Consider the following 22,515-nt stretch of genomic DNA (forward strand, 5'->3'; position numbering starts at 1 on the left):
CATACACTTATTACATAAACCATCTGTATAGTATGTTCATAGTACACCTATCTGTATATCATGCTGATAGTATTTAAAAATCTGTAAATTATGTCCATAGTACTACCTTATCTGTATATTTATTGTACATTTATAACATATTGTAGACACTGTATGTCCTGTACTCACTGCTTATTGCACTTCTGGTTAGATGCTAACTGCATTTTGTTGCCTTGTACCTTACATGCGCAATGACAATAAAGTTGAATCTAATCTAAAAAAAAAAATCTAATGCTGCAAACATGCTAGCGACATGCTAGTAACTTGCTTATCGGCTAATGACATGCTAGTGACATGCTAGTCGCTTGCTAATCATGCTAGCAACATGCTAGTTACTTGCTAATCATGCTGGAAACATACTAGCAACATGCTAGTCACTTATTAATAATGTAAACAACATGCTAGAAACGTGTTAATGACATGCTAGTGAATTGTAATCATGTTAACACAATGTTAGTGACTTGCTAGTCATGCTAGCACCATGCTAGTCACTTGTTAATCATGCTAGTAACATGCTAGTCTTTCGCTAATCATGCTGGAAACATGCTAACGACATGCTAGTTACAACATACTAATGACATGCTAGCTACTTGCTAGTCAAACTCAATCTAATAAAATTCCAAAAAATTACAAAAAAATCTAGCAACATGCTTGTCTTTTGCTAATCATGCTGGAAACATGCTAACGACATGCTAGTTACTTGCTAGTCATGCTAATGACATGTTAGTCCCTTGTTAATCATGTTAACGACAAAATAGTCACCTGTTAATCATGCTAAAACATGCATGTCACTTGTTAATCATGTTAACAGCATGATAGCAACATGTTAGTCACTTGTTATGAATGTTAACAACATGTTGGAAACATGCTAGTGACATGCTAGTCATTTGCTAATCATGCTGGAACATGCTAGCAACATGCAAGTAACTTGTTAATCATGCTAATGACATGCTAGTCACTTACTAGTCATGCTAACAACATGCTAATCATGCTAGCTACATGTTAATGACATGCTAGTAACTTGATTAATCATGTTAATGACATGCTTGTCACTTGCTAGTCATGCTTGCACCACGTTAGTCACTTTTCAATCATGCTAGGAAACATGCTAGTGACATGCTAGTAATTTGCTAATCATGCTAATGACATGCTAGTCACTTTGCTATCATGTAAACGACATGCTAGTCACTTGCTAGTCATGCTAGTAACATGCTAGTCACTTGCTTATGCTAAAAGCATGATAGCGACATGCTAGTCATTTGTTAATCATGCTAGCAAAATGGTAGAAACATGCTAATGACATGCTAGTCACTTTGCTATCATGTAAACGACATGCTAGTCACTTGCTAGTCATGCTAGCAACATGCTAGTCACTTGCTAATCAAACTAGCAACATGCTAGTGACTTGTTAATCATGCTAGCAAAATGGTAGAAACAGGCTAATGATATGCTTGTCACTTGCCAATCATGTTAACAACATGCTAGTCACTTGCTAATCATGCTAGCAACATGCTAGTAACATGCTATTCATGCTAACGAAATGCTTGTCATTTTTTAATCATGCTAGCAACATGCTACTCACATTAAAATCTTGATAGCAACATGCTAGTAACTTGCTAATCATTCTAGCAACATGTAAGAAACATGTTAAAGACATGCTAGTAACTTGCTAATCATGCTTATCATTCGGTAATCATGCTAGCAAACATTCTAGTAAATTGTTAATCATGCTAACAACATGATAGCAACATGCTAGTCACTTGATAATCACACTAGCAACATGCTAGTCACTTGTTAATCATGCTAGCAACATGGTAGTGACTTGTTAATCATGCTAGCAAAATGGTAGAAACATGCTAATGATATGCTTGTCACTTGCTAATCATGTTAACAACATGCTAGTCACTTGCTTATAATGCTAGCAACATGCTAATGACATGCTAGTAACATGCAAATCATGCTAATGAAATGATACTCACTTGCTAATCATTATGCTAAAATCTTGTTAGCAACATGATATTTACTTGCTGATCATGATAGCAACATGCAAGTAACTTGCTAATCATTCTAGCAACATGTAAGAAACATGTTAAAGACATGCTAGTAACTTGCTAAACATTTGGTAATCATGCTAGCAACATGCTAGTCAATTGTTAAACAAATGCTAACAACTTGATAGCAACATGCTAGTCAGTTGCCAATCATGCTAGCAACATGCTAGTTTACTGTTTCTTATATATCAGTATATTTATCTATATTTTTATTGATAGATTGTATTGCCTTCAAAACTTTAAAACTACTTCAAATTAGTTAAAACTGAAAACCCTCCAACTTTAAGTTTTTAAAACTACTTTAAACTTTCTGGCTAGGCTTTTTCAAGTCAACTTAAAGTTTGCCTACAAACTTTACTATCTAGTATATTTTAACATTTTAAACAAATGAGTTATGTGTGTAACATGCTTCTCTGTATATTTGTAATCTCTGTGGATTGTTGTATAATATTGCAATTTTTCCAAGAAAAGTTTTTGCTTATTACCCCACTTATAAGTCTACAGTGTTAAGGTTTCTAAAACTGTTATTTTTTTAAAAAAAGCAGCTTATAGTTTACTGAAGCTTTTTTAAAAAAGTCTTTTATTAGTTTTATCTGAATTTATCATATTATTTTTTTTATCATAGTTGTATTTAATTTATTGAAACACTACTGCATATGGTGGATAAAGCTTTCATTTAAACAAAAATTATGTAAAATCAACAGGAGGTAAAGTAGCATAAAAAGCATACAAACAACAAATCATTTGACAAACATAAGTTAGATAACATAAACAGATAAATTATGTTGAGAGAACAAAATAAAAATATTTGCAACAAATGTACATATTTTTTCTCTGTTAATCCAACAGTTTTTTTTTTTTTTTTTTTTTTTTTTTAGTTTTTATTATTATTATTATTATTCATGGTCTGAAATGTGTAATGCTCAGCCCAGCAGGGTAAAATTTAAATGGGGTCTGACTTTTCTGTGTGAGACTTAAAACATGTTAAAAGAATGACTTAAACCAGAAATACAGTTAATAAGATTGGTGTATTTACAGGTTCACAATAAGACTTTAAAAACAACACACACACACACACACACACACACACACACACACACACACACACACACACACACACACACACACACACACACACACACACACACACACACACACACACACACACACACACACACACACACACACACACACACACACACACACACACACACACACACACACACACACACAAACAGTTAGACTCAGTCTGTTAAAAGAAAACTCTTATTTTGTCAATAGCCTAAAAAACAGTCCAAGAATCCCTGTGTGTTGTTGAGTCCCAATGTGAGTTTCCAGCAGTGTATATGCAATCCAATCTGAGTGAAATCCAAGTGGCTACAAGTGTCCAGAAAGGTAAGTCCAATAAAAATAACTCAACACTCCGGGTGTGAGTGGAAGCTATTAATGGCCTCTTCTTATAGTGCTCCTGCTTCCTGTCCTGTTCTTAAAGACATACAAACACTCACATGGTTAAGAGGCATAAAATGGACATAAGAAGCATGAATACCAGTTAAAACTCTATAATACATAAAATCACTGTAATAAATAGAGTGGTTAAAACATGTCCCTTGTGTGACAGTGTCACAAATGTAGTCTTAAGCTTTCGAGAGGAGTGGAAGTTGTTGTAGCAAAAGGAGGAATTTGTGCTTTTTGCCATGCTTTTGAAATTAAACCAACAAGACACCAAAGCATCAGTGAGGTCAGGCACTGACATTGAGTGATGGGGCCAGGCTCACTGTTCCAGTTCATATCAAAGGTGTTGGGGTTTCGCTCTGGGGATTGTGCAGACCAGTCAAGTCCTTCCACAACAGGCTCAGTAAACCATTTCTTTCTGGACCTTGCTTTGTGCCTAGGACACTGTAATGATAGAAAAGAAAAGGACCTTCCTCAAACTTATGCAACAAAGTTAGAAGCACACATTTATCTTGAATTTTATTTCATACCATTAATTACTGATTATTCAGGGATTACTGGAATAGTCAAACCCTTAATTAGAAAACATTTGACCATATAGTGTATTTGAATATGTTCTCAGTTTACTTATTTTAACTGGTAAATGTCATATACCTAAAGTTTGTAAACTACCAACCTATTCTTCCCTACGTCATTGCTGCAGTTTGTATTTGGTTGAACATTTAATGAAAATAAAACACATTATATATACCAGGGGTTTTCAAACTTTTTGGTCCCCCCTTACAGGGGAGAGGATTTTCCAAGGACCCCCTCATAATTATAACAGTGTTTAAGGCTAAAGTTTAATGTTGGTAGGAGGAATGAACATAATATGAATGTTTTATTGGTGGAAATGGTCCCTATTGTATATGTACTTTTTAATACTACAGCAAAATATAATTAAATTTACCATATTGTCTGGATAGTTGCACCAGATCGGGGGAAAAAAAAACAAAACATGTTGCATCGGTGTGCAAGTCGCATTTTACTATTACTTTCAGAAATAATTTAAATACTGAATAGTTCTAAATTAAATGAATGTTAGGAAAAAAAATACAAAACAAAAAAAACATTAACATCCTTAAACCTATGAATTTTGCTTCCCCTCATTCCAAATCATTAAAATTTTGTGGCATTCATAACAGAACAAAAATAAATGATTATGTATATAAAAAAAATAATCATTGTGCCAATCATTACAAACAACATTTATTTAAATGCCATAGGCACCGATCCCATGGGTGCTTGTGAAAAACACAAGATAGTCTTCGTTCATTTTAACCAATAAGAAATGGACTGCAGTTTTTACAAATGTATTCTTGTATTTAAAGTTCATTTGAGGCAGTTTTTGCCATTATTTTAATGGCAAATGTTGAGATTGCATTATTGTAATATGAGAGGGCGCCAACAGAAATCTCTTGGCTTACAGCAGATTTGCTCTTCATTATATATATAATGAAGAGCAAATCTGCTGTAAGCCAAGAGATGTGTGCTGGTCAAAAGTTTGGGATCAGTAAGGCTTGTAATGTTTTTTAAAGAAGTCTCTTCTGCTCATCAAGGCTGCATTTATTTGATCAAAAATACAGAGAAAAAAAAAAACTGTGATCTTGCAAAATGTTATTAAAATATAAAATAATGCTTTCTATTTTAATATCCTTTAAAATATAATTTATTTCTGTGATGCAAAGCTGAATTTCCATCAGCCATTACTCCAGTATAAAGTGTCACATGATCCTTAAGAAATCATTTTAATATGCTGATTTATTATTAGAATTATCAATGTTGGCATCAGTTGTGCTGCCAAATATTTTTTGGGAAACTGTGATTACTTTTTTCAGGATTCTTTGATGAATAAAAAGTTAAAAAGAACAGGATTTATTCAAAATATAAATCTTTTCTAACAATATAAATCTTTGCTATCACTTCTTATCAATTTAACACATACTTGCTGAATAAAAGTTTTAATTTCTTAAAAAAAAGAAAGAATAAAAATGTGTTGACCCCAAACTTTTGAATGGTAGTGTATATTTTTAGAAAATATTTCTATTTTAAATAAATGCTCTTCTTTTTAACTTTTTATTCATCAAAGAATCCTGAATAAAAGTATCATAGGTTCCAAAAAAATATGAAGCAGCACAACAGTTTCCAGCACTGATAATAAATCAGCATATTAGAATGATTTCTGAAGGATCATGTGATACTGAAGACTGGAGTAATGATCCTGAAAATTCAGCTTCAATTTTTACATATATTTAACATTTTAATGTATATTCAAATAGAAAAAAGTTATTTTACATCATAATATTTGACAATATTACATATTTTCCCTGTATTTTTGATCAAATAAATGCAGCCTTGATGAGCATAAGAATCTCCTGTAAAAAACATAAAAAAAAAAATTCTGATCCCAAACTTTTGACCTGTAGTGTATATATATATATATATATATATGTATGTATATATATATATATATATATGTATATATATATATATATATATATATATATATATATATATATATATATATATATATATATATATATATATATATAGTGATCATGGCTCTGTGCTCCCTTAGATATTATGTGTAACTCAAACTTTGTCCTGTGTATTTGTGAATAAGTGATTTTTGTAAACAGGTATTTATTAAATAATTTTATTTAGTGAAAGGCAACCCTCATAGAAAGAATGTGTGTATTATTTGGTTGGTAATTGCGTGCATTTCTCTTCACAAGATAAACTTTGTGTAGTGAATTCATCAATCGCACCATCGAACAGAGTATAGCCTACTTCTGAAAAAACTAACACCCAGTATAATGAATTACTGAGTAATGTTTAAATATATTAAAGGGGTCATATGATGCAATCTCAATTTTTCCTTTCTCTTTAGAGTGTTACAAGCTCTTGGTTCATAAAGAAGATCTGTAAAGTTGCAAAGACTAAAGTCTCAAATCCAAAGAGATATTCTTTATAAAAGTTAAGACTTGTCCATGCCCCCCTAAAATGGCTCATTTAAACACGCCCCCACATCTCTACGTCACTGTGTGGGAAGATTTACAAAACGCTGCTCAAATGTTCACGCAAATAAAGAAGGCGTACCTTTTATTCTCATGCTCACAATGACCGGCAAAACCTAGTTATTGTACAACAGATACGTTAAATTGAGTCACCAAATACCTTTTGTAGGTTTAGTTGTCTCATTTGGTTTGCTGATGATGAGGTTGTTATGTCAAGTTGCAATGCTAGAATTGATATGATGTGTGCACGTGGGAAGCGCCAGAGTGCTTGGGAGCGCAACACTTTGGATTCCTTATATCAGCAAAAAATGTGATATCTGTCAGATAAGAGCAACACATCATTCAAAATGGTCTATTTTTTATTTGTGTACCTTCAAAATGACATTTAAACATTGTGCTTTTGTAAAATAAAGAAAAGAAACGAAATGCTCTTGCCGTCTTGGTCTATGTGAACCACTCTGCGATACTGTCTACTTGTCAAACAGACATGAGAAATATATTTATCTATATAAACCTTGAAGTGCCCCTTTTAAGTGTTTACGCTTTGCTTATTTGACATTAAAGCATTATATAGGCTAAGTCATTTTGGAATATAAATCTTTGCACCTTTTAGAAGATAAAAAAAGTGAGTTGCAGTCTGGAAAATGCGGAAAATGCAGTCTGGACCCGGTGTGAAAACTCCTTATATATACAACAAAGATATTATGTTAATCCAGCTGTACTATTCTGGTATGTTTTTATTTGAAGGTGATATTTTATACTTTTTAAAGGCTTGATCATTACATTTTAAAACAAATACTTAACTGAAAAAAAACTATGTATATATACTATATATAAAAGTCACCAATTCTCGCTATTAACGAACTATTAACTTCAACTTTTTCCTCTATTAACTCCTATAGTTTGCTGCCTATTAATATAAAGTAAGGTAGTTGTTAAGATTAGGTATGGGTAGGATTAAGGGATCTAAAATATGGTCATGCATAATAAGATATTAATACGTGCTTTTTAAGTACTAACAAACAGCCAGTATGTTAGTAATATGTATTCTAATAAGCAACTAGTTAATAGTGAGAATTAAAACTAAAATATTTGGTAGTAACAAAGCCTTTTTCGCTAATTTGCTCATGAACAAAGATTCCAGCTGTTTGTATCAAACTAACTAAAATTAATGCAATAGCTTTGTTTTCACTCATATCATGACAACTCTGTCAAATATAAACATTCCAAGAAATTCCAACGTGCCAATAAAGGTTTTAGTTTTCCAATTTCTATGGAAAATTAAATTCTAATCAGAATAACAGACAAAAAGTGTATTTCAGTAACAAAATTTTTTGTTGTATAGAAGGTATTGTAAGAAACATGACAAAAAGGTTTTGATGAGAATGACAAACCAATCATTCTCTCTCAACAGCTTTGATGTGGTAAAATTAAATATCCATGTGCTACTTTCCTCAGAAAGTCATTCTTTTGTTTGAATTCTTAGGACCCATCTGGAGCTCTCTGCTGGCTTTAAAAGAAGTGTCTAACAACATTAATGGAACTGGATGTACCTATTGATCCAATATCCTCGGTGTGATATATAAGTGCATGTCCATGTATGCAAAGATGACATCACAGTATTTCCTTTCTGCAGTGCATCATTCATGCAATAACATTATTTCTCCACATATTTCCTGTCCCACATTAACATTTAGTCATTTAGCTGACGATTTTATCCAAATCAACTTACAAAGTAGAAGGAATCAGACCAATAAGAGTCAACAATATACAATTAGACCAATGAGAGGCAACAATATACAAGTGCTGTGACATGTCTCAGTTCCCTTTCGCATTTCACATCCCAGTCGGACACTCTCAATGTCACGTCGGTGACCGATGAATTGGGATCTCGCTGCGAGAGACCAGTCTACTTTGAGTGTAAACTAAATGAGCCAATGCACATTGGCATGCAATTATTGCATCCAGCTGCAGCTGATCACAGCGTGAGCATAAAGAGGCAGCAGGTGCAATGAATACCAACTTTTCGCTTCGTAGCCGAGCGACAACATCGTTCTGCTCCATCCAAGTCTCTTCAGTGAGCTATGATTTCAACGCGCTCTTGGAAGCTTCTGGTGTTGGCGGTACGGCGCTTCAGTGGTGAACGCTTTCTGTGTCAAGTGGGTTGCATACTTCAAGCTGCACTACCCCCTGTTGTGCTGCATTTCCTCGAAAAAAAGAGGGGCAGAGCTCCGTTGCCTCTGCCGTGATCTAGTGTTCGTCCTGGTGGCTGCCAGGCGAGGGCTATTTCCAGCAGTAGCATGTGTGGTTTTAGGATTACAGTGGTGGCAAACCCCTCAGGGAACCAATCCTCTAGCGCTTCACAACCAGTTGAGCCGTCAAAGGAACGTGCTGGGCCCTCTTCGAAGAGTGTACCAGTGGTATCCTTTGGGGATCCTCCCGACAACAAGATGTCAATCACTACATCGGAGGGAGAGCTCTCTGGAGAGGAATATTCGGCTGCGCTGCTGTACACTGGCAAGGCCTGAATCAGATCCAGAGATGTCGGGTATGCTTTCCCAGGTCGCCGAGAGGGTAGGGCTCGAGTGGAAATTTCCACCGCATCCCGACCCCTCGAGGCTGGATGATTGGGTTCTTGGGGTAGCTCGCGCTGGTTCTCAGTGCCCAGCCTCGATGCTTTCCTACCGGAGGTGCATGAGGAGCTCACCAGGTCAGTGGATGGCACCTTTTACTGCCGGAAACTGATCTGCTGGTTCCTCCTCCCTCACCACCCTCAACGGTGGTGCAGCTAGGGGGTATACGGGGGTCCCCAAGGTGAAGCGGTCAGTTGCGATCAGAGTATGTGAGTGGAGTGGAGCGCCAACAATTTCCCCTCCGCGCTCAGAGCTTTTAATAATCACTCTGCTCCAGCTCCGCTCCGGGTTCACAATTTCCCGCTACTGCTCCAGTCCGCACTCACTGATACCAGAAACACCGCTCCACCTTCGCTCTGTGGCTAAAGAATTTCAGTATGTTTGAAATGCTACTGATTGGGGTGCCCTGTGGCACCTGCGTCCAGACCTTTGGAATCTTGAATCTTCCTTTTGCACGATTCACATGATGACTGCCACTACTGCTGCCATGGTGTACTGAGCAAATATATAGGCTTACTTTCCTGATTCCACGTAATTGAATTCAGCTGGCCACGCCTTCCTACTTATTAATCCAAAACTGCAAAGCCACACGATACGCATGAGAACAAACGCGACTTCAGCACATGCAGTAAACACATTAAACAAAACAATGTGTCCTAGCAATGACACCCGCGCTAAAATATAATGAGAAAAGATACAAAACACTTACAGACTGCTGTCCTCTTCTGCTGCTCGACTGCTTCTACTAACATGTACTGTACTTGAAAACAAGGTAAATTATACCTGGCTTTGGCCATGCCTTACTACTTATTAAGCCGAAACTGCAAAGCCACGTGATACGCATGAGAACAAACGTGACTTCAGCACGTGTTTACCACGGTAAAAACAGTAAACAAAACAATGTGTCCTAGCAACGACAAACACTTACAGACTGCTGTCCTCTTCTGCTGCTTGACTGCTTCTACAAAGCCACATTTATGAATGGAGAGTCTGACACTGACGGCAATTCAAATATTAGACATGAAAATGACTTAAAATGACTGCCATAGCCATGTGTTGTGTTACTTCATTCAAAGATTATTCCTTGTTAGTAAATGCAAAGCTTTACACATGTATGTGCTATTTATCCAGTTTGCTAATCTTATTAATAGCACTTTCACTATTTTAATATACTTTCACTATTGAGGCATAGCTGGCAATGCAGTGTGTACTTTAATGTAATCTAAGTATACTTTATTATATGCCACTATGGTAAGTAAGCATCTACAAAGAAAAATGTAGTCTAAATGACACATCTGTAGAAGTGTGACATTGCATGATTCATTCACTTCTGCAAAGTGTGATCACACCTTCAATAAGTTTATGCACCAGTACCACACAGTGCATACACTTTTTATACTGTTCATTAACAAGTGTGCAAAAAAGTGTTTAGATATCATCTTCCATCCCTCACTGCACATTGCAAACCTATAGAACTGCGAATGGGGCTATTAAATTTATTGCCGATTCTTCCCACGCTGACCATCATTTATTCTCAAACTTTTCTTATAAAAACCCATCCAAACAAAGTCATAGATGTCCTGTAGGTTTCTTTTCTATTAACCTGCTGGAGAGGGGTTAATTGAAAAACCAAAACCAAAACAAAGCAAACAAAACATAACTATTTTCTCTGCTTACTTTTTACATCCTGTTATGCATATTGCAATGAGGGCATCGTAAGTTATGAAGTTTACTGAAGTTAACTAAACTAAACAAAAGCTGAAGTCTGAGATTTGTTCACTCTGTATGCTGCCCTTACCAGTAATTAAAAGGATTTATAGATAATAACATTAAGTAGTATTGTTCTCTCAAGTAAATGGCAATCCCTGTCATATGAGAGCAACAAAGGTTGGTAATGTTTGAAAAGTGAAATCCTAGTACTGTTACCACTATCAAACAGGAAACAATACAAAGTACACCAGAAATAAGTAAATAAATAAAAACAGCAGAATACAATTAAATTCAGCCGATGCTATCTGACAAGTCCAAATATTTCATTTTAGGATAGTATAAACAACCAAAAAAAAAAAAAAAAAAAAAAAAAATTTACAGAGTAGAATGCCCAATAAATTCTAAACCAAGTAGATACAAGACAGAGCACCCTTCACCTACTGACAAAGTTCAGTGAGCAGGGTGATGGTGAAGCCTCTCCAGGTATGAAGGCTGAGAAAGGCGGGTGTTAGTATATTTGTACTTTATTTTGCGAAGTCCATACTACTCTCTGCCAACCATTAATAACTATATTTCTATAATTTACATTTTTGGCTCAGGTGGTCTTGTACATGTTTGATTCAAGACAATGTTATATATGTATTTTCTTATGATAGCTCTTTCTATCATATTCTTATGAGCTATTTTATGAGCTTGTACTGACTTTGTATTGAAGCATTTATCCCTCTATGTAGACAGACAGACAGACAGACAGATAGATAGATAGATAGATAGATAGATAGATAGATAGATAGACAGACAGACAGATAGATAGATAGAAAGATAGACAGACAGACAGATAGATAGATAGATAGATAGATAGATAGACAGATAGACAGACAGACAGACAGACAGACAGACAGACAGACAGACAGACAGATAGATAGATAGATAGATAGAAAGATAGATAGATAGATAGATAGATAGATAGACAGACAGACAGACAGATAGACAGATAGACAGACAGATTTGAGAACCACCTTGACGATGCAGGCACACCAATTACAGTACTGCAATATAAATGCTACTAAATTCCAACTGTGCAAATCAAAATAAGTAAAACAAATCTGGCATCCTAAATAAGCATAGAATTAAATGAAATCTGTGAAATTATTTAACGAGATTATGCATGAACATCCCCCTGTTTGAAAAAATAAAAAATGCTAGGTGCTTTCCAGTATTTGAGAATGAAGTCATAGTATTACATTGAAGTCATGATATTTTGATGTATCCACAAGGAAAGAAATAAAAAGGGTATTCTTGCTGCTAAATTGTCATTGTAACTGACTGACTAGGTGTCAGTCAGTCAATTTATTTTGGTCACACTTTATTTTAAGATCCAATTCTCACTATTAACAAAACATTAACTACAACTTTTGCCTCAATAAACTCATAATTTGCTGCTTATAGGGTGGTTGTTAAATTTAAGAATTGGGTAGGATTAGGGATGTAGAATATGGTCATTCAAAATAAATAAAATAGAAAACAGATAGATAAAATAGATTAAAAAAACAGCTAATATGTTAATAATATGCATGCTAATAAGCTACTAGGCTAGTTAATAGTGAGAATTAATCCCTATACTTAAGTTACCTTTATTTTATTCTGCAAACATGGTATGTTATTAGCAAAAGTGTTCACTTGAAATAGCTGAAAGAGGCTTAATTATAATTGTTTCATTATATGCGCTGTTTCGAACGCATCAAGTCCACACAAAATGTAGCAAACCTTTGTCCACAGTTGTGGTCAGAGAGGGGCACCGCCATAAGCTGGGCCCTGGAATTTGTTGTTCACTACAGCAACATGCTCTGCCTGTTTAGGTACATGAACACACTAAAGTGTTAGAGCTATATTCATCCATTGTAGGATATTACAGGTCACAGGTCAGTTCTTTTTTACCACCTAGGCTAACTCAGTTTTGGCAAGGAATCCATAGCTTTTTGGAATTATTAATTATTATTATTATTATTATTGGTACAGTATAGTTTCTGTTTACTATATTGTAGTGTCTTTAACACTTTACAATAGGGACCAAATCTAACTATTAATTTGTTGCTTATTAGCAAGCCTATTAATAACATATTGGCTGTTTATTAGTACTTACTGTACAAAGAACATATTCTGCATGTCCATATTCCAGAGGTGGAAAGTAACTAATTACAAATACTTTCGTTACAGTACTTGAGTAAATTTTTACATTTGTTCTACTTTCTTGAGTGTAATGAAATTGTGGTACTTTTACTTAATAACAGACAGGTCTGACTCAGGTGCAAAACCAATCAAAACTTCCAGTTCAGCTGGGGGCGGGGCGTTCAAACCGCACTTTGGTTTGTTTATCAATCACCGGCGTTGAATCAGCACAGCGATTCAACATTTTAGTGAATGTGAGCTATGCTCTGATTTTAAATCATAATTTTGTCAGCTCCTGAAATGGGTCATACTGTTGATACTACCAGAGCACACAGCAGTAAGTAAATAGAAAACTTGGTTGATAGAATTATTGCATGGATGGAGCAAGAACGATGTAAGTGTCTAAAATACATGCACATATTTCTGTTGAATGGTAAAAACCGCCCTCTTTAACAGTGCAGTTAAACTAAATGTACTAAGCTAAAATAACCTCAACATGAACAACAACACTGAAATAAGAGTGCATACATTTTACGTGCATCTGGCTGATAGATCAACCATGATTTATCTGTCAATCATGCATTTAAAATCCCTTTTTTTCTGTGTGCATACTTTGGATGTGTGAGAACATGGGCAAAGAAACAAGACAGTCTATGTATGACCATACGATTTATTCATATCCAAAATAAGAGGACATTAACATTACTGAGTACCAAACACTCTCATGCAGTGCATGTTTCATGCATATTCAAAGTGGAGGGTGCTCTCGCTGAAAGTCCAAAAATGGCCCAGTAGAAGTAATAACTTAAGACGTGCAGGAAATCCCTAATAAGGACAAAGGCATCCCGCTATTGCTGTAGCTAAAAAAGGGAGGCTAATTTCAGGTCATTTCGTGGTAATAAATATAGTATATGAATTATGCAGTGCTAATTGACATAAAAATGAAGTCAAGTCAAGTCAAGTCAAGTCAAGTCAAGTCATCTTTATTTATATAGCGCTTTAAACAAAAAAGATTGCGTCAAAGCAACTGAACAACATTAATTAGGAAAACAGTGTGTCAATAATGCAAAATGACAGTTAAAGGCAGTTCATCATTGAATTCAGTGATGTCATCATGCAGCTCAGTTCAGTTTAAATAGTATCTGTGCAATAATTTGCAATCAAGTCAACGATATCGCTGTAAATGAAGTGTCCCCAACTAAGCAAGCCAGAGGCGACAGCGGCAAGGAACCAAAACTCCATCAGTGAGAGAATGGAGAAAAAAACCTTGGGAGAAACCAGGCTCAGCTGGGGGGCCAGTTCTCCTCTGACCAGACGAAACCAGCAGTTCAATTCCAGGCTGCAGCAAAGTCAGATTGTGCAGAAGAATCATCTGTTTCCTGTGGTCTTGTCCCGGTGGTCGTCTGAGACAAGGTCTTTACAGGGGATCTGTCTCTGGGGCTCTAGTCCTGGTCTCCGCTGTCTTTCAGGGCTGTAGAGGTTCTTTCTAGGTGCTGATCCATCATCTGGTCTGGATACACACTGGATCCGGGTGACTGCAGTGACCCTCTGACTTGGATACAGACTGGATCTGGTGGCTACGGTGACCTCGGAATAAGAGAGAAACAGACTAATATGAGCGTAGATGCCATTCTTCTAACGATGTAGCAAGTACATCGGGTGTTATGGGAAGTGTTCCCGGTTCTGGTTTACCTAATTAATGCAGCCTAAAAAATCCTTTAATGGATTTGGATATTAGAAGTGTATTAGTATGTTATGTGTAAGCCAGGTTAAAGAGATGGGTCTTTAATCTAGATTTAAACTGCAAGAGTGTGTCTGCCTCCCGAACAATGTTAGGTAGGTTATTCCAGAGTTTGGGAGCTAAATAGGAGAAGGATCTGCCACCCGCAGTTGACTTTGATATTCTAGGTATTATCAAATTGCCAGAGTTTTGAGAATGGAGCGGACGTGGAGGACTAAAATGTAACAAGAGCTCGTTCAAAACCATTCAGGGCTTTATAAGTAATAAGCAAGATTTTAAAATCTATACGATGTTTGATAGGGAGCCAGTGCAGTGTTGACAGGACCGGGCTAATATGATCATACTTCCTGGTTCTAGTAAGAACTCTAGCTGCTGCATTTTGGACTAACTGGAGTTTGTTTACTAAGCGTGCAGAACAACCACCCAATAGAGCATTACAATAGTCTAACCTTGAGGTCATAAACGCATGGATTAACATTTCTGCATTTGACATTGAGAGCATAGGCCGTAATTTAGATTTATTTTTGAGATGGAAAAATGCAGTTTTACAAATGCTAGAAACATAGCTTTCTAAGGAAAGGTTGCCATCAAATAGCACACCTAGGTTCCTAACTGATGACGAAAAATTGACAGAGCAGCCATCAAGGCTTAGACAGCGTTCTAGGTCATTACATGCAGAGCTTTTAGGCCCTATAATTAACACCTCTGTTTTTTTCAGAATTTAGCAGTAAGAAATTACTCGTCATCCAGTTTTTTATATTGACTATGCATTCCGTTAGTTTTTCAAATTGGTATGTTTCGCCAGGCCCGCGAAGAAATATAGAGCTGAGTATCATCAGCATAACAGTGAAAGCTAACACCGTGTTTCCTGATGATATCTCCCAAGGGTAACATGTAAAGGGAGAAGAGTAACGGCCCTAGTACTGAGCCTTGCGGTACTCCATACTGCACTTGTGAACGATATGATACCTCTTCATTCACTGCTACGAATTGATGGCGGTCATATAAGTACGATTTGAACCATTCTAATGCACTTCCATTAATGCCAACAAAGTGTTCTAATCTATGCAAAAGAATAGTGTGGTCAATAGTGTCGAACGCAGCACTAAGATCCAATAGCACTAATAGAGAGATACAACCACGATCAGATGATAAGAGCAGGTCATTTGTAACTCTAAGGAGAGCAGTCTCAGTACTATGATACGGTCTAAATCCTGACTGGAAATCCTCACAGATGCCATTTTTCTCTAAGAAGGAATATAAATGTGAGGATACTACCTTTTCTAGTATCTTTGAAAGAAAAGGGAGATTCGAGATCGGTCTATAATTAACTAGTTCTTTGGGGTCAAGTTGTGGTTTTTTGATGAGAGGCTTAATAAGAGCCAGTTTGAAGGATTTTGGGACATACCCTAATAACAATGAGGAATTAATAATAGTCAGAAGAGGATCTATGACTTCTGGAAGCACCTCTTTTAGGAGCTTAGATGGAATAGGGTCTAACATACATGTTGTTGATTTAGATGATTTAACAAGTTTATACAATTCTTTCTCTCCTATAGTAGAGAATGAGTGGAACTGTTCCTCAGGGGATCTATAGTGCACTGTCTGATGTGATACTGTAGCTGATGGCTGCATGGTTACAATTTTATATCTTATAGTATCGACTTTAGAAGTAAAGTAGTTCATAAAGTCATTACTGCTGTGATGTTGAGAAATGTCAACACTTGTTGATGCTTTATTTTTCGTTAATTTAGCCCACTGTATTGAATAAATACCTGGGGTTATGTTTGTTTTCTTCTAAAAGAGACGAAAAGTAATCAGATTTAGCAGTTTTTAATGCTTTTCTGTAAGATAGGTTACTTTCCCTCCAAGCAATATGAAATACTTCTAGTTTTGTTTTCTCAGTCAGTCACGTTTAACGTTACATCAATACAGACATAACCACTGAACTATGTTACGAGATCTGTTGTCAGACTGTTTTCCTTAACCTTCCTTAAGCGTAAAGGAGCAACTGTATTTAAAATGCTAGAAGAGAGAGAGTCCATAGTTTCTGTTACATCATCAAGTTGTTCTGAGGTTTTGGATATGCTAAGGAATTGGGATACATCAGGAAGATTACTTACAAAGCAGTCTTTTGTGGTAGAAGTGATGGTTCTACCATACTTGTAACAAGAAGTGAAATTTACAGTTTTAACTATATGAAGTTTGCACAAAACTAAATAATGATCTGAGATATCATCGCTTGGCTGCATAATTTCAACACCATCAACATCAATTCCATGTGACAGTATTAAATCTAGAGTATGATTTCGACAATGAGTAGGTCCTGAGACGTGTTGTCTAACCCCAATAGAGTTCAGAATGTCTATAAATGCCTGATCCCAATGCATCTTTTTCATTATCAACATGGATATTAAAATCACCAACAATTAAAACTATCTGCAGCCAGCACTAACTCGGATGTAAAATCAGCGAATACAGTATAGAAACTATTCTGCCTTATGTATTTGTATAAATCAATTCTAAAATTGTCCTTAGGAAAATACAGAAATATATATATATATATATATATATATATATATATATATATATATAATATATATATATATATATATATATATATATATATATATAATAGAATACAAATTATTGTTTATCATCCAGCAGTGTATTTGATTTCTTATCCAATTAAAATACATACATAAGAAAAAAATAAAGCCTGTCAATTAGACAAAAGTCAAAAGTTGTTATTTTTTTCATTTCTTTTTTGCCCTGTCCCCCTCATTTCTGAAATGATGGCATAGCCTATGTTTGCAGTACAGAAAACAGTGCACAAGTCTTCTTGTGCTTGAGTGGTTTAAAGTCATATTAAAATGCGCACAAAAGAATCGATAAGAGGAATCTAAATTTTTATTTTATAACAAGTAGACAATTCCTGACCTTAAGCATCCTATTCTAGAATTGGAATAGATTTTGGATTCCCAAGCCTAGGTAAGGGTTAAAATGTTAAATAAAATGCTCTTTTTTTTGTCGTACCGAAAATGTGCCTGGAATCCACCGTTGTTATTATAACAAACTATACACTTTCACTGTGATTTTTAACCATTCAAGTCAAGAAGACTCACGGGATATTTTTTTCTGCTGCACACACATCCTTGTGTAAGTGTTCTTTAGCCTGTTGATTTTCATTCATAGTATTAGGCTAACAAGGAAATATTTAGCAATAAGAGTTAGAATAAATGTGAATGATATCTATAGATGAGAAACAGCTGCAGACCCAGTGCTGTCATCCTCCTAAGGACTGGGTTGAGGTTCCTTCTCCTGGCAGACGTGGCTGGACTGAAGTCGGGGAAAAAGCAGCGTGACATTATCCTGCATATATTTCACCGGGTATGCCTACCGTGCACCCTTCAGGATGCCAATTTGTCTTGCCATCTCAGCACATGAAAGATAAGAGTACGTTATTTCTCCTGCTCCTATCCTCCATGTTCATTACTTTAAAGGTTTTAAGTTGTTCTAGCTGTTTTCTCAGGTTTGTGACTGTTCTCCTACTCTCACTTGCAGCTGCTTGAACGGAATCGACTAGATCATGTGTCTGTTTCGCCGCAATGGCTAGCTTTTCAACTTCTGCTTTTAGCTCTTTTACAGAATTGTTAGTCGCTAGTATGTCCATATGTAGGTCACGCAGTACTGGGGTCAGTACAGAGTCTATCGCATCTCTTACTGTCGAGGCCACAACCAAATCCAAAGTACTTTGCTGCTCTTTAAGTGCTAGTTTGATACTGTTAGCACTGGCACTGTTGAGCTCTTCTTTAGTAATGGTGGAATCTTTGAATTTTTTCTTTATTGGCGATTGCTCAATCACTCTTTTCCGATTGTCCTTGACCAGTGAAGTACTCATGATGGAGTAAATAGAAAGTGGTTCGAAATTTACTATCAGGATTGTAGAATATTTGACAAAGTGAGCAGAGCGAAGGACCGTGAGTGCACTGCCGTCGAAGGGTCACATGATCTCGGGGAGAGATATTTTAAGGAGTCAGTTAATTTTAACCTTTTTTCTTTTTACTTGTCTTGCAGTATAAATAGAATATCAAGCTTTCCAAGCAAGGTAACCACACAAATGCAACTCAAAATGCATACAGTGTTCCCCTTTACCTATATTCCATCGCAAGTTTATATCCACGTTGCCCAACTTTATGCTGTATTTTATTAGCTGAAGTTGATATGCTAAAATTCATTTGGTCCTGCTGTCTTTGGCTTAGCTGTCTTCCTCTGTGTTCTGTTCCTCCCACAGAGAGAAAAACAAGACAGGAGGGCATTACAATCATGTAAGTTCCAAAGAATTTACATCATACCTCATAGCTTTCTGTAAACTGATAACCTAATATGTTAATTACAAAAAGCTGCAGTCAATGATTGACTAACCTCATAAATATAAAATTGCAAATGCAAGCATGGATATTTGCTGAATTGCAAGGCCTAGTGCTAGTCTTATGAGAGTCAAAATATTGGCAGTTTATTAGTATTTATAAAACACCTATTCTGCACAACCACATTCCACAATCCACATCCCTAAAACTATACCTAAACTTAAGAACAACCTTAACTTTTAATAAGCAGCAAATCAGAATTTTATTGAGGAAATAGTCATAGTTAATGGTTTATTGTTAGAATGAATTGGACCACATTTGAACATAACACATTCAATATGTCAGATAAGCAACTCCTAGCCAAACTTTAGAGAAAAATATGTATGTTTTAAGGCTATCAGTTTATTAGATTTTTGTAGGTAAGATCAGCTAATCAGATTTTATAGTGAGAGATGTGAAATTGAGGGCCCGTTAATGTAAATCAGACACATATTTGCCTATTTTTAAGCAACATGGAAAAACATCAATGTCAAATATAATGTAAATGAGCCAGATAAAAATACATCCCAACAAAACAATAATTTGTGTGGTTTTGGGTTGTTTTGCAGCTCTGGGGCTTAGATGCCTTGCAGTCATTAAGGGAATACTGAATTCATGCAGCATGATAATGATCCTAAATAGGTTAATGCACAGCCAAATTGCTGAAAATAAGAATTTTGACATTTTGGAAGGCAAAGGCCAGCTGGTATGTTGATATATGAGATATGATTAGGCAAGTTAAAGCCAGAATAGCTTGCTGAGAAGGCACATTTAATGAAGAAAAAGCTGATAGTGTAAAGCTGTTTCATTGTACACAAGGGCATCATGCATTCAAAATGTACTGGGCTCTGAGTAGGCATGTGTTATGGGTTTGAATGGGTATGACAGACAGAACATTTCAATTCAATGTGTATAGCTGTCTTTAGAACAGCACATACTGTAATGATACATAATTGCAAAATCATTAGGTGTTTTGTTTAACCTAGTTTAAGAATGAACCACAAGTTCCTAGACTTTTTCTCTGTTATTATGCACATACATAAACGTATGAAGATTAGCCAGCCCCAGTTGGGATAGTGTTAGATCACAAAATCCTCAGTATTTTCTTGTAAATAACTGATCACAAAAGTGCTTATCCCCTCAAATATCGTGCCCTGATTACATCCAAAGTGCTCCTTGATGGAAGTTTATTTGATGCAAGAAACTGCTGACAAGGATCTGCAATGTCACAAACCTCATTTCCTTTTAAGAGAGGAATGTATCTCATTTCACAAAAGCATGCACTAATGTCCAATGCAGGATGCTGGTGTAGCAGGCACCTTATTGCTGTCTATAGCTAATTGTTGTTGAGTGTATGCACTAGAGTGTCGGCAGAATAACAGTTTACATTAAATTTTGTGCTAGGAAGGCAGAAAACTGCATTTACCTTTGAAACCATTCAGTACTCTGTGTTCCTTGTCAAGGTGGCACAATATGTCCTGGTAATGAGTAATCCTGTTATACTGTATGTGGGTGGAAAATTTTGTTACACAACCCTACAATGGCTTTTTAACTGCACAGCTGTTGAGCATGGCTGTATTCTTTTTAGGCAGGACAGACAGGTCCTTGTTACCAGCTGTGGTCCTCCACAGGTGACGTTTGGACCTGTGAGCAGCCAAGTGTGTGTGTGTGTTTCTGTGTATATGAAAGACAGTGTAGTTGGTGTAGTTCATCACATTACCTACATGTTGCACTGTCTGATCTGTTTACATTTAGTTTAAAACCTCATAGTTATTTAATCAGTATAATTTGTTTAATATTAAATTAATATATAAAATATATATATATATATATATATATATATATATTTTTTTTTTTTTATACATTTTTTTTTTTTTTTTTTTTTGTCAGAAATATTGGTAAATCTACAGTGAGGTAAAAATATTTTGTATATTTGCCCACTGACAAAGAAATGATCAGTCTATAATTTTAATGGTCGGTTTATTTATACAGTGAGAGACAGAATAAAAAAAAAAAATCCAGATACAAAAATTGATTTGCATTTAAATGATTAAATGAGTGAAATAAGTATTTGATCCCCTATGAATCAGCAAGATTTCTGGCTCCAAGGTGTCTTTTATACAGGTAACTAGCTGAGATTAGGAGCACTCTCTTAAACTCCTAATACTTTTTTACCTTTATAAGAGACACCTGCTCACAGACTCAATCAATCAATCAATCAATCAATCAATCAATCAATCAATCAATCAATCAATCAATCAATCAATCAATCAGTCAGTCAGATTCCAAACTCTCCACCATGGCCAATACCAGAGAGCTGCCCAAGGATATCAGGGACAAGATTGTAGACCTCCATAAGGCTTGAATGGTCTACAAGACCATCAAGCAGCTTGATGAGAAGGTGACAACAGTTGGTGTGATTATTCGCAAATGGAAGAAACACAAAATAACTGTCAATCTCCCTCGGTCTGGGGCTCCATGCAAGATCTCACCTCATGGAGTTTCAATGATCATGAGAATGGTGAGAAATCAGCCCAGAACTACACGGGAGGATCTTGTCAATGATCTCAAGGCAGCTGGGACCATAGTTACCAAGAAAACAATTGGTAACACACTATGCTGTGAAGGACTGAAAACCTGCAGGGCCCTCAAGGTCCCCCTGTTCAAGAAAGCACATGTACAGGCCGTCTGAAGTTTGCCAATGAACATCTGAATGATTCAGAGGAGAACTGAGTGAAAGTCTTGTGGTCAGATGTGATCAAAATCAAGCTCTTTGGCATCAACTCGCCGTGTTTGGAGGAGGAGGAATGCTGCCTATGACCCCAAGAACACCACCCCCACTGTCAAACATGGAGGTTGAAACATTATGTTTTGGTGGTGTTTTTCTGCTTAGGGGACAGGACAACTGCACCGCATCAAAGGGACGATGGACGGGGCCATGTACCATCAAATCTTGGGTAAGAACCTCCTTCCCTCAGCCAGGGCATTGAAAATGGGTCGTCAATGCGTAATTCCAGCATGAAAATGACCCTAAACACACGGCCAAGGAAACAAAGGAGTGCCTCAAGAAGAAGCACATTAAGTTCCTGGAGTAGCCTAGCTCCAGACCTTAATCCCATAGAAAATCTGTGGATGGATCTAAAGTTTCGAGCAGTCAAACATCTGCCTCAAAACATTAATGACTTGGAAAGGATCTGCAAAGAGGAGTGGGACAAAATCCCTCCTGAGATGTGTGCAAACCTGGTGGCCAAC

The sequence above is a fragment of the Cyprinus carpio genome, chromosome B17, assembly GCF_018340385.1.
Source record: "Cyprinus carpio isolate SPL01 chromosome B17, ASM1834038v1, whole genome shotgun sequence".
Lineage (NCBI taxonomy): Eukaryota > Metazoa > Chordata > Actinopteri > Cypriniformes > Cyprinidae > Cyprinus > Cyprinus carpio.